The sequence below is a fragment of the Lissotriton helveticus genome, chromosome 7 (assembly GCF_964261635.1).
Source record: "Lissotriton helveticus chromosome 7, aLisHel1.1, whole genome shotgun sequence".
NCBI classification, from domain to species: Eukaryota; Metazoa; Chordata; class Amphibia; order Caudata; family Salamandridae; genus Lissotriton; species Lissotriton helveticus.
Window position 1 is genome coordinate 859,302,261 of NC_136068.1, and position 12,057 is coordinate 859,314,317.

Here is a 12,057-nt window from a genome sequence, read left to right on the forward strand (position 1 = left end):
AATAAATCTGGTCCTAATTAATAATTAAAAATAATCAACTGTCACTACTTGTTACCCCCGTGCCTTTAGACCTTCATGGGTGAGTAGCACGCTTACAATTCCCCTGATTTATTGATTGACAATGCAATATACATACGTATGTGTATATATATATATATATAGATATATATATATATATATATCTATATATATATATATATTCACTGAAAAAAACAAAGGTTTCAGGGGTGTTGTAGTTAGCTCAACATTTCACTCATGCAAAACCATTGAAATTCTTAAGTGAGTATGTGATTTGTTAGCAGAACAGTGTGTGACCTCTAAGCATTACGACAGAACATTCCTGAATTCTGCAAAATACAAATTTGAAAAATAATAATGCATACATTTCTATGTAATATGAAGTCACTTGTATTTAACTGTTTTTTACTTGTTCTTCTGACCTCAGATAATGTAGTGAAGGAGTGTTTGTTGTAGCACTTCTATTCTACTTTATCTAAAAGTAACTGATGCCCTCTTACATTATCAAAAATATGGGGCAACACTTTTACAAACTATAACAGAAAAAAGGAGCGTATGGCCACGCTTAACTGATATTTTATGAAATTCCATTTTTATTTGTCACCCCTTACATATATATAGCGTCAGTTTCTGAAGAACGTTTATTTGTATTTGCTAAAAAAAAACTGTTTCAAACCTAGATTGAAAATTTTGCTGCGCATCCACACCTCCCCATCAAAAAAGTAAACACCACACTATAAGTAAATAGTTCTCCTGTGAACTATCCCACGCGCAAACTTGATAAAAAAAACACCGCAAGGCACTGTCATTTTTCCGCCGTGATTTGTACACCCCATGGCAATTATATTAATGGCCCTTAAAACATATAAAAACAATTTTACCTTCACAATCCCTGTCCACCACCTTTTGACCACTGTACAGAGTTAATAGTGTTCCTACTCTCCCCTCTACTACTTTCTTTTCCCATACTCCTTTGGAACTACGTCACAAAATCACTGACAACAGTGAACCGTTCCCACCCAATAAGGAGCAAACTTGTGCTCGAAACACTTTAGCCAATAAAATGCCCATGTTGTCCCGCAGAGCTACTCTCCGGAGCAGAAGTGAATTGCAGAAAACACTTCTACTTTCGATAGTTCGCACTCTATGAACATTAAGCTTGTTGTTGGAATACCTTAGCTAATTAAATGTTAAATTAGTTCCACGCACATATACAGAACATGCCCTCCCACATATTAATACATTTCCTGTAACAAAGTGACTATCCGTAACAAAAGGGAGCACTGCCTAATAAATAAAGCTTATTCCACATTAAGGGGCACATTACGATGGAGGATTTTCCGCATCCTCCGGGCCGGCGGAAGCCACCGCTGGCCCGGAGGATGCGGAACATCCTCTGCGGACCCACCAAAGACCCACCGCCACATTAGGATGGCTGGTGGGTCCTGGTTTCTGTCCGCCGCTTTTCCGCTGCAGTTGGCTTACAACCGCGGCGGAAAAGGCCTAATATGGTGGCGGTGTCTCTCAGACACCGCCAGACATATTAGGATGGCTGTGCAAACATGCTTTTCCGCGGCGGATTCTCCGCCGAGGAAAAGCATGTGGATCTTCACCTCGGGGCCCGTAGCGGGCCCCCTGGGTGAAGGGGGGGTGTGCACATGGGGGGTACCTAAGGTACCCCCCTGCCTTTGCGTTCACGAAGCGGCAGGAACCGCGCGGTGCCTGCCGCTTTGTGCATGCAAATGCACTGCTTTCATTTTTTACATTGCGACAGGTGCTGCTTCAAGCAGCACCTGCCGCAATGTAAAAAATACAGGATGTGTCCGCCAGGGTGGCGGTCACATCCTAATTGCCGTGGAGGGACCGATGCTGCCCATGCGGACGGTCCCTCTTACGCAGGGGTGGCGGACGGACGCAAGTCCGTCCGCTATCATAATAGGGCCCTATATTAAAGAAAAGCCGCAATACGCCGCATTGCTGTTTTCTCGATATAATCACCACAGCCTACTGCACACCCCTCCCAACATGAATGAAGCCCCGGAACTGTGGGGGCCCCTGCGAACCCCCGCTATTATTTTTATTATATTTTCCACTGACTTCTTCAACCTCGCTTCTACAGAAGCACAAAATGGCTGCCATCACTTCCTGGTTTCGAATTTTGATAACCACTTGACAGCCAATTAGCATTCAGCGCGTGATCGGGACGGTGCGCTTATAGCCCGCGCAAGATGCGCACATCCACCGAGGCCTTAGATATATATGTACTTTTATTTGTAATTTTCTCAGGAACTACTAAACGAACTTACACCATTTAAGCAAAAGGCACAAATCTGAACCGAGGACTACCTCTTTGTCAAATTTGGTGTAATTCCGTTCAGCCGTTCGGACTGTAGTCGCAATTAACGGTTCTGTGGTCACTCAAGGGTAAACAGAAGGTTCCTCAAAAAGACAAAAAAAAAACAAATAGGGAACTCTGTCTCACTGGTGTTCTTTATTGGTGGGTTGTTCAAAAGAAAGAAAATATATATAAGAGGTCTTCAGGGAAGAGTTCATAGACAAGGGAAGTAGTCCTCCTCTATTAGGTTCCTTTCTCTCTCCCTTCCTCTGGTTCCCAATTGGCTCTGGCGGAGCTTGGCGATACTCTCTACTCTCCCTCAAGAGAACACAAAAAGAAAACAACTGGGGGTTAGGAGAAGGGCTACCGGATTCTAGTAAGCCTCCACCTTAGCACCCTGATACTTTATAGATGGCGTACAACATGCAGTGTTCTGGTGCTTTAGATGCCCCACCACTTCCCAATCGCAAAATAGCGAAAAAGTGGAACTTGTCTTTGGCCACGACCCTCCTGGGTCGTGGCAGAATGAGTACAGATGTCCTCTTCTCCCCGGGGACGGTTGGACTGACAGCTGTTGTCCCGCGGGTTGCCTCTGCAGTCTCTGCAGTCTGCCTCCTCCTTTTCAGCTTCCTTCCTCCTGGGCTCGTGTTCTGGGGCACTCGGTCCTTTTTGAAGTGTGTCTTGCTCCGGCGTCGCTCCCCTCTCCAGCGTCCCGGTCTCCGGCATGTCCTGCTGTTCTCTCGTCCTCTCTCTCTCTGCATCCTCATCTTGCTGCGTTTTAGATGGCGCGGCGATCACGTGTTCAGCGTTCTGAACTGCTGACACGTAAACCGGCTTTTCCTCCCGCGACACAGTGGCGGCCATCTTAGGTGTCGCGGTCGCGAGATTACAGGTTCATATGGAAAATTGCATGGGGAAAACACGTTTTGGGACCCCCCTTTTTTCTCTGCCCCCGCTTCAAATGCAATATTTTAGACCATGGGATTTGTCCTTCCCAGATAGCTAATTTTTAAACAAGCACAGGAGCCCGTGCTTCGTTTTTTTTTTTTTTTTACAGAGGATCCATGCACCCAGCGCACATTTATCCGTTTAAAAAAAAATAAAAAAATTGGGGGGCCCTAGGGGTCTTTGTGTGACCCCCTCAGCATGTCTAGGACAAAATATTTCTTACCTGCCCATGTTATACATTTTGAACAATTTATAGATCCTCGCTTCTAGCGAGGCACAAAATGGCTGCCAACACTCCCTGGTTTTGAATGTTGACAACCACTTGACAGCCAATTAGCGTTCAGCGTGTGATCGGAAGGGTGCTCTCACGGTGCGCTCAGGGTGCGCGGATCCACAATAGATATATATATGCTTTTAACTGTAATTTTCTCAGGAACTACTGAACAGATTGATGTTAGGAGAAGGGCCAGCTTCCACGGGAGCGAAGAAGAATCCCTCCACCTCCAGGACACAGAAGCAAGAATGCGATATAAGTATATAAAACACTCCTGTCTACTGTCTCCTAAAAGTATGAGGGAATTTACCCAAGGAGTGTCCACCACTCTCCTCATACGAGGGGTAACGAATAACAGAAGGCGTCTCAGGGGATGGTCCAGGCTGGGAAACAAAAGCAAGTTATAAACAGTAACAATCCTCACTGTTATTCTGATTAAAAAGAAGAAAACATTGACATGTGTGATTAATTATTGATCTTACCCCAACTGTAGGTCGGGCGAGCTTCATCGATGAGTTCTGTAAACAGGGAGGGGGCTAGAAGAACTCATGAAGGACTCATCACACCTCAGATGCAAGCAAAAAGCATGGAGGGAGGGGAGGTGCACCGACCGGCTGCAAGGGGGGGGCAAGTGCAGCGGAGAAGTACAACCACACAACAAACACAACCAAAACAATACTGAAAGGGAGTGAGGGGCACCGACCGGCTGTAATGGGGGCAAGTACAGCGGAGCAGTACCCTCTCAGGAGGTGAGACACCCGGCCCCTTGTAAGACAGGGCGGAGCGCTCACTCTCAATAGGAATGACCCAAAAGAATGGTACAAGCAAAGGAGGTAATGCAGCCACCAAGGGATAAGTGAATGAATGCAGTGAACTGCCGACGCCCGCAAAATGCGTGAGCTTTGGTAGGGGCGTCGCGTTCACAGGTTCGCGGAGCGGCGAAGAAATGCCGAGGACCGGCAGGCATACACACACCACTCCTAGAGTTGAAAAATACAAGGGAAAAGGGGGCAGCAACAAGATGTCAGCGTAGGATCCTCAAGGAACCACCAGAGAGTCCTCAAGACGCCAGCAAACACACGAGCAGGAACCAGGAAGTGGAGAGGGGGCATGGTCACGAAGGAGTAAGCCAAGCAACGGCTGTAGTTCGCTGCTCCTCCTTATTCCCATTAGGGAAGGTCTGTAAATTACAAGCTCACAAGATAAGGGGCCACAAAAATGTGTCAGACCATATCAATCACACAAGTCAAGGCTATTGAATCCTAACAATTGACACCATTTAAGAAAAAGGCACAAGTCTGAACTGAGGACTACATCTCTGCCAAATTTGGCGTAATTCTGTTCAGCGGTTCGAGCTGTAGCTGCGGCCCTTTTTTCTTGGCCACCGCTACACGAATCATCCCGAGACTTTCAGGAAAGTAGCGGACCGGAGCTGGCCATTAGTTTTAAAAATTTCGCAAAGATTCATCAACCGGCGCCAATGTTATTCCAAATAGAATGTTGCGGATTTCCTATGGAAAATAGGTCCTAACTATAACTACCTACTGGCAACTGCCAGTAGGTAATATATATATATATTATCTACTGGCGGTCACCAGTAAGTAGTTATAGTTAGGACCTATTTTCCGTAGGAAATCCGCAACATTCTATTCCAAATAGTTTTGGAGCGGGTTGACGAATCTTCACAAATTTTTCAAAACTCGTGGGGCGCTCCTGTCCGATCCTATCCTGAAAATCTCAGGGTGATCGGTCAAGCAGGGGCCGAGAAAAAAGGGGGTCCCAAAACATGTTTTCCTCATGCAATTTTCCATGGGAACCATTAGTCGCAGCTACAGCCCGACCTGATGAACGGAATTACACCAAGTTTGGCAAAAAGGTAGCCCTTGGTTCAGCGTCATGCCTTTTTGTTAAATGGTGTAAATCCGTTCCGTAGTTGCTGGGAAAATCAAAATTAAAATCACATATATATCTATGGCCGGGGTGGATCAGCGTACCCTAAGCGCACCCTGCCAAGCACGATCTGTATGCTAATTGGCTGTCGACACTCCAAACCAGGAAGTGTTGGCAGCCATCTTGTGCCTCGGTAGAACTGAAAAACACACAAGATGATGGACAGAATGTTGCACAATGGCAAAACATTCACCCCCAGTCACAGATCTGGGTTTAATCCATCGTTGTTTTGCATGGCTTGGCAGTTCGGGCTGGACTGTTCCCATGAGGCACAGGGTCAGACTGATTTGCATATGGCCTTGTCTGAACTGAGTTGGCGGAGTGAGCTAAAGAATGATGATGGATTAAGCCTGGATCAGTTGACTGGGGGTGAGTGCTTGCAATGTTCAGCACTCCGTCCATCATCCCCTTTGGTTTTGGTAAGTTCGCCCTAAGTTGGCAGGGTATACCCAGATGTGGGTCCCTTGCTCACTTTGCCACTGGATTCAAAATAGCCTGGCTGATGAGTGTTATGAACCCGAAACCCGTCCTGGGCAGCTTGTTTCCGGTCCAAGGAAGACATGGCTTGGCAGTTCGGGCTGGACTGTTCCCATGAGGCACAGGGTCAGACTGATTTGCATATGGCCATGTCTGAACTGGGGTGGCGGAGTGAGCCAAAGAATGTTGATGGATTAAACCTGGATCAGTTGACTGTAGGTGAGTGCTTGCAATGTTCAACACTCTGTCCATCATCCCCTTTGGGCTCTCTGCAAATGTGCCCACTTGAATACTGGGGGTCCTTGGGGGCCAAATAGCCCACCAGGAACCTCCAGTGTGCCAGAGGGCTGCGTTGCAGAGAGGAGTTCTGAGGCCACGCCCTTTGTACACCTCTCTGCAACACAGCTCTGTGGTGCTTACTCGAGGTAGCTGGTGTGCTAGTTGCACCCCAGGGACCCTCCGTATTCAAGGGGAGTTAATTCTCCAACTTAAAACGCGCCCGGGGCACGTTTGCACAGTGGTGAAGGGAGGGGGCTGGGCCTGACTTGACATGTGTGCAAACACACCCTGTGGCACACTTTAAGTTGGGGAATTAATTCCTCTTCAATCCTGAGGGTGCCGGGGGTCAACTAGCCCACGAGGTACCTCCAGTAAGCTCCACGGAGCTGCGTTGCAGAGTGTTGTAAAAAGGGGTGTGACCTCTGAACCCCTGTCTGCAATGCAGCTCTCTGGCGCATATTGGAGGTACCTGGTGAGCTAGTTGGCCTCCAGGGACCCTCAGGATTAAGGAGGAATTAATTCCTCAACTTAAACCGCGCCACAGGGTGTGTTTCCTTCACCACTGCGCAAATGCTCCCCGTGGCGTGTTTTAAGTTGGGGGATTAACTCTCTTTCAATACTGAGGCTCCCTGAGGGCCAATTAGCCCAACAGGTATCTCCAGTATACGTGAGGCAGCTGCGTTGCAGACAGGTGTTCAGACGTCACACACCTTTTTACACCTCTCTGGAACACAGCTCTTTGGAGATTACAGGAGGTACCTAGTGGGCTAGTTTGACCCTAGGGACCCTTAAGATTCAAGGGGACTTAATCTCTCAACTTACAAAGGCCACAGGGCGCATTTAAACAATGGTGATCGGAGGGGCTGGGGCCTGAGGTGACGTGTGCAAACAATCCCTGGGGCGCGTTTTAGGTTGGGGAAATAATTCCCCTTTAATCCTTAGGGACCCTGGGGGCCAACTAGCCCACCAGGTGCTTCCAGTAAGCGCCACTGCACTGCGTTGAAGAGAGGTGGTGCAGGCTGTGCCCCTTTTTACACCTCTCTGCAATGGTGCTTACTGGACGTACCTAGTGGGCTAATTTGCCCTGAGGGACCCTCAGAATTTAAGGCAAGTTAATCTCCGAACCTAAAATGGCCATAGGGCGTGTTTACACAGTGGGGAAGGGAGGGTACAGGGCCTAAGGTGACGTGTGCAAACACACCCTATGGCGCGTTTTAAGTTGGGGAAATAATTCCCATTCAATACTTAAGGCCCATGGGGCCAACTAGTCCACCAGGTGCTTCCAGTAAGCGCTATTGTGCTGCGTTGCAGAGAGGTGTTCCAGGTCATGCCCATTTTTTCTCCAACGCAGCTCTGTGGTGCTAACTAGAGATACCTGATGGGCTAGTTGTACCCAAGGGACACTCAGGATTCAAGGGGACTTAATCTCCCAACTTACAACGGCCCCAGGGCGTGTTTGCACACGTCAGCTCAGCTCCCCCTCCCTTCACCAGTGTGTAAACACGCCCTGTGGTGCAAATTAGGAGGTAGTTTTAATCCCCATGCCCTATTATATACTAGGGACTTACAGAGGAGGTCATGCTAATAACAGGGGTACCCCAACGCATAGCGCTCCCTAGTGTATGTAGGTGTTTTAACTGCATTCTAAGTGTCTTTTAGCTTAGCACTGGCTGTAGGACTGGTTAGTCAGAGTCAGTTACCACCAATACCCATTTAAAAAAGTTGAGGGTACAGGATGATTTTGCAACAAAGGCCTCTTTCTGCTCCTCTGTTTGTTTTTTCTGCACATCTTCCTTCGTCCTGCACTTTTCTTCGTCTTTGAGGACTTCTGTTGCTTCTTTCTGCATTTCTTTTTCTTCTTTCTGTGTGTTTTTTCTTCTTTCTTCACGTCCTACATTTGTAGGCATAGTTAGAAACTAGTATTTAAAAAAAAGCTTTGAAATTCACTTAAAAAACAATGGTTTCAATTATGTTATAGTTAGAAATTGTCATTTAAAAAACCTTTGAAATTCACTGAAAAAACCATAGGTTTCATGGGAGTTATTTTTAGCTGGACATTTCACTTGTACAAAACCATAGAAATTCCCCTGTTATAGTTAGTTCAGCTAACTATAACTTGCGCGCACACAATGCACTGCTGTTGATGTCACATATTATAAATAAACATCACTCATGACATGGTAAGTGACATTTGATAGTGTTTTATTGATCTTTGTCAGCATGTATGAGTGAATCTATGTAAATGTTTAGATGTGTGTGTAGATCTAGGAATCACTGAGTGGGTTTTTAGTAAATTGTATTGGTGTGTCAATGGTTTCAAATATGGTACTCCATATTTTATAATGAGTGTTGAAAGGTTATACTAGTGTATGATGAGGTGTATCAGATTGTCACATGGATGATGTCATCAGTGATGTCATTTGGAGGAAATTCAAGTTACTGGTAAGTACGGTTAGAATTACTTTTCTGCATCAGTACTGGGCTCAAAGATGCAGCACTGATGTCTCTCCTCATAACAGATCAGTAAAAAGGAATTCGTAGTTTGGCTGATTTTACTTCGGTCCAGTATATATAGAGCCACTTTCCGACACCATCCCCTCCCTTCACCACTGTGCAAACATGCCCTGTGGTGCGTTTTAAGTTGGGTAATCCTGAGGGTCCCTAGAGTCCAACTAGCCCACTAGGTACATCCAGTAAGCGCCACAGAGCTGCGTAGCAGAGAGATGTAAAAAAGGGCACAGCCTGCACCACCTCTCTGCAACGCAGCACAGTGGCGCTTTTGGAAGCACCTAGTGGGCTACTTGACCCCATGGTCCCTCAGGATTGAAGGAGAATTTTTTCCCCAACTTAAACTCCCTGGCGCATTCTGGAGATACCTGTTGGGCTATTTGGCCCTCAGGAGGTACCTGGTGGGCTAGTTGGTCCCTGGGGACCTTCAGGATTGACAAGGAATTAATTCCCCAACGTAAACCGTGCCACAGGATGTGTTTGCACACATGTGAACTCAGGCCCCGCCCCCTCCCTTCACCACTGTGCAAACACGCCCCGTGGTGCATTTTATGTTGGGGGATTAACTCCCCTTGAATACTGAGGGTCCCTGGGATGCAACTAGCCCACCAGCTACCTCCAGTAAGCACCACAGAGCTGCGTTGCTGAGAGGTGTAAAAAGGGGCGTGGCATCAGAACACCTCTCTGCAATGCAGCCCCCTGGCGCATACTGGAAGTTTCTGGTGGGCTAATTGGCCCTCAGGGACCCCCAGTATTCAAGGAGAATTTGCTCCCTCTCTGCAAACGCGCCAGGAGGCACGTTTGCAGAGTGCTACAAGAAGGGGGCGTGGCCTCCGGTGCGATGCCGGTCTTTTTCCTTTTTTTTTGTTTAAGAAGGGGGCTATGTGGACCCCCTTCTTTTCCTAATATTTTGGCCCTGGCTGTAACAGAGGACCACCACCTCCCAGGGGCACTAAATATTCTAAATGGAGGGTCCATGACGGACCCCCCAGCCCAGGCCCCCCTCCTGGAGCCTTCTGGTGGCCCTGGGGACCGCCACCCACCAGGTCCGGCTCCTGCAGTGTCCCGGGGTGCCCACCCCTGGTACACTGTAGTTTGCTATGGCAGGGCGGGAGCCTCGCAGCTCTCGCCCTGCCATAACTGTAACAGAGGAATTTCAATGGTTTTGTATGAGTGAAATGTCAAGCTAACTAAACACCCCTGAAACCTATGGTTTTTTCAGTGAATTTCTAAGGTTTTTTAAATGCTAATTTCTAACTATAACGTACTTGAAACCTATGTTTTTTCAGTGAATTTCAATGGTTTTTAAATGCTCATTTCTAACTATGACATCCCTATTCATTCCCCTTAAATCCTGAAGGTCCCTGGTGGCCAAGTAGCCCACCAGGTACATCCAAGTAAGTGCCACCGACCTGTGTTTCAGAGAGGTGTTCTGAGGCCATGCCCCTTTTTACACCACACTGCAAATGCAGCTTCTGGGACACTGCTGCTCAGAAGATGAAGTCCACTTGTGTCTTGAGGTCCTCAGGAGGTGGTGGTCCCTGGGGCTGGAAAGGCCTACACGGGCCACTCATATATTTGTTGGCAATGCCCTCGGGACCTGGCCCACCCGGGGGCCTCAATTAAATGAAGCTTTGAAGCCCGCACTTCGTATTTTTAAAGAATTTCGTCAGTATTCGCGACCCCAGCGTGAATTTTTCCAATTTTGGAAAAAAGCTTTTTCTGGCCCTGGGGGTCCTTGTTGGACCCCCTGAGCAGGCCTAGGTAGTCAGGGTGTTTCTAGCCTGCCCCCTTTTCTTTTTCTCACCTTTGTTTTACTGTTTTCTAGTGACTTCAGGGTGAGTGTGTGTATGGCTATGTTGGTGCGTGAATGGATGTCTTAGTGGTATATGTGTGAGTATGTGAGTATATGTGAAAGGCAGTACATGTGAGTGTTGGAGTAAATAAATGACAGAGTGGCTGTGTGGATGAGTGTGTGCTTGTGTCAGTGATTGTATAAGAAAGTAAGTATGTGTTAGTATCTGTGTGAATAAGTGAGGTGGTGCGTGCTTAACTGTATAGGTGAGTAAATGGGAGTGTGATTGATTCTTTGTATGACTAACTAGCTGTGTAAGTAACTGTATGGGTGAGTGGTGGTGTGTGAGTGTCTGTATAGGTGTATGAGTTCATATAATAGTGGCTGTATTGATGAGTGACTGCATGTATGAGTGACTGTATGGGTGAGTGTGTAGACCTAGGAATCAGTGAGTGGGTATGTAGGACCTGGTATTGGAGTGTCTATGGTTCCAAGAATGGCAGTCTGTATTTTAGAGTGGGTGTATCAAAGATTATATTAGGTTGTGAGGAGGTACCTCAGAGGATCACGTGGATGATGTCATGATTGATGTCATTTGAGATGTCATCAGTGATATCACTGACCAGGTCATTAGTGGTGTAATATGTGATGTCATCAGCAGTTCATTGCGGGGGCGCAAGTTATACTTAGCTCAACTAACTATAATGGCCAAATGTCTCTGGTTTTGTACAAGTAAAATGTCCAACTAACTATAAAGTCCCTGAAACCTGTGTTTTTTTTCAGCAAATTTCTATGGTTTTTTTAAATGCTAATTTCTAACTATAATGTCCTTGAAACCTATGTTTTTTTCAGTGAATTTCAAAGGTGTTTCAAATGCTATTTTTGAACTATAACGTCCCTGAAACATGGCTTTCACAGTGAATTTCAAAGGTTTTTTCAAAGCTAATTTCTAACTATGCCTACAGAGGTAGGACATGTGCAGAAAGAGGAAGAAAGTCTCAGAGAGAAGCAAGAGAAATGCGGAAAGAGGCAACAGAAGTCCAGAAAGACAAAGAACAATACAGAAAGAAGCAAGAGCTATGCAGAAAGAACTAACAGAGGTGCAGAAAGAGGCCTTGTTGCAAAGTCATCCTGTGCCCCCAACTTGCTGACAGGTACTGGTGGTAACTAAATGACTAACCTGGAGCCAGTGCTATGCTGAAAGACACTTAGAATATAGTGAAAACACCCACATACACTAGGGTACATTATGGGTTGAGTTGGGGTACCCCTGTGATGGGCATGACCTCCCCTGTAAGGCCCTAGTACATAACAGGGCAGGGGGATTAAAACTATCTCTAACTCAGAGGTGCATAAAGACGCAGAGAAGTGCAGAAAGAAGAAACAGAGGTGCTAAAAGAGGCAACCGAGGTGCAGAAAGAAGAAAAAGAAGTGCAGAAAGAGGCACGAGAGGTACAGAAAGAGACAGGAGGA

The 12,057-nt window shown here is 46.7% G+C and overlaps 1 protein-coding gene across 2 annotated transcripts in view; it reads right to left on the minus strand.

Moving 5' to 3' along the window:
• DOCK2 (dedicator of cytokinesis 2) overlaps nucleotides 1–12,057 on the minus strand; it is a 2,042,522-nt gene that overhangs the window by 1,380,240 nt on the left and 650,225 nt on the right. The gene's annotated exons all lie outside the window — the stretch shown is intronic.